At 40.2% G+C, this 1631-nt stretch overlaps 1 pseudogene; it reads right to left on the reverse strand.

Annotated features, from left to right (window-relative positions):
• Nucleotides 1–265, reverse strand: part of LOC102771520 — a 4941-nt pseudogene extending 4676 nt beyond the window's left edge.
• Between the last annotated feature and the right edge of the window lie 1366 nt (nt 266–1631).

Raw genomic sequence — 1631 nt, forward strand, 5'->3', positions numbered from 1 at the left:
GGTGATTAATGTCGTGAATATATTTGTGTTTGGTGCCTGGTACGTGGTGCGTTGTTGTGTTGTATTTTGTGCCCTTAAAGCAACGCAGCAGATCCAAGAAACTGCAGCATCCTGAGCACCACACCCTCTGCTAAGGAACAGCGGCTATACATAAAGCCTCCCCCAAACAGCCAGAAGAGCCACCACAGCTGTGAACGGCACCCACCAGATGAGCTGCAGCCAACTGAGGAGCAGCTGCTACTGCAACTGCCCAAGGAGCAACCATAGCTCGAGGAGTGACTGCCACCCTGGGAGCAGCCCCTAAACAATTCAAAATCTAGATATGTCAGTGATATCAAACATGGGTAGACAAAGAAACCCCAAAGGAAAGAAAAGGAAAGCTCACCAGAAAAGCAGCTACATGATACAGAGGCATGCAACATGACAGGAAAAGAATTCAGAATAAGGCTCCTAGAGTGCATAAACTGGATGGAGGAAAAAATCAACAACTTACGCAAGAAGCAAGAAGAAACAGATGAAAAAATCAATAACTTATATAAAACCCAAGAAGATATAAAGAGCTATACAACTGCAATAAGAAACACGATTGAAAGAATCAACAGTAGACTAGGAGAAGCAAAGGACCGAATTTGTGATTTAGAAGACAAGGAAGCGAAACAAACCCAAACTGTACTGCAATTGGACAAAAAAATTAAAAGACAGGAGGAGAGCCTAAGGGAGCTTTGGGACAACATGAAATGAAACAACATATGAATAATAGGGGTGCCAGAAAAACAGAAAGAGGAACAAGGATTAGAAAACCTATTTGAAGAAATAATAACAGAAAACTTCCCTGAGGTGGGGAAGAAAAAAGTCACACAAGCACAGAGAGTCCCAAACAAGGTGAACCTAAAAAACCCACACCAAGACACATCATACTTTCCATGGCAAATGTTCAGGACAAAGAGAGAATCTTACCGGCTACAAGAGAGAGACGGAAAGTTACATACAAGGGATCTCCCAAAGATTATCAAATTTTTTTTCCCAACAGAAACACATCAGGCAAGAAAACAATGGACGGAAATTTACAAAGTGATGCAAAGCAAAGGACTGAATCCGAGAATACTCTTTCCAGCAAGGCTATCATTCAAAATTGAAGGGGAAATAAGAAGCTTCACAGACAAAAAAGGCTAAGAGAGTTTATCACCACGAAGTCAGCAATACAAGAAATTCTAAAGGGACTGGTATAAAAAGAAGAAATAAAAAGCTCAGAAGGAAAACAGCCACACAAAAAAAGAAATGGCTACAAACAAGTACCTTTCAAAAATAACTTTATATGTAAATGGACTAAATGCTCCACCAAAAGACATCTTGTGGATGAATGGATAAAAAAAACATGACCCATATATATGCTGCCTACAAGACACTCACCTCAGAATAAGAGACTCACACAGACTGAAAGTAAAGGGATGGAAAAATATCTTTCGGGCAAATGGAAATGAAAAAAAAGCTGGGGTAGCAATACTTATATCGGACAAAGTAGAACTCAAAGTGGAGGCCATAACAACAGATAAGGAAGGCCAATTCATAATGCTAAAGGGATAGATACAACAAGAGGATATAACCCTGACACACATATATGCACCCAATGC

The sequence above is a fragment of the Myotis davidii genome, unplaced genomic scaffold, assembly GCF_000327345.1.
Source record: "Myotis davidii unplaced genomic scaffold, ASM32734v1 scaffold1037, whole genome shotgun sequence".
NCBI classification, from domain to species: domain Eukaryota; kingdom Metazoa; phylum Chordata; class Mammalia; order Chiroptera; family Vespertilionidae; genus Myotis; species Myotis davidii.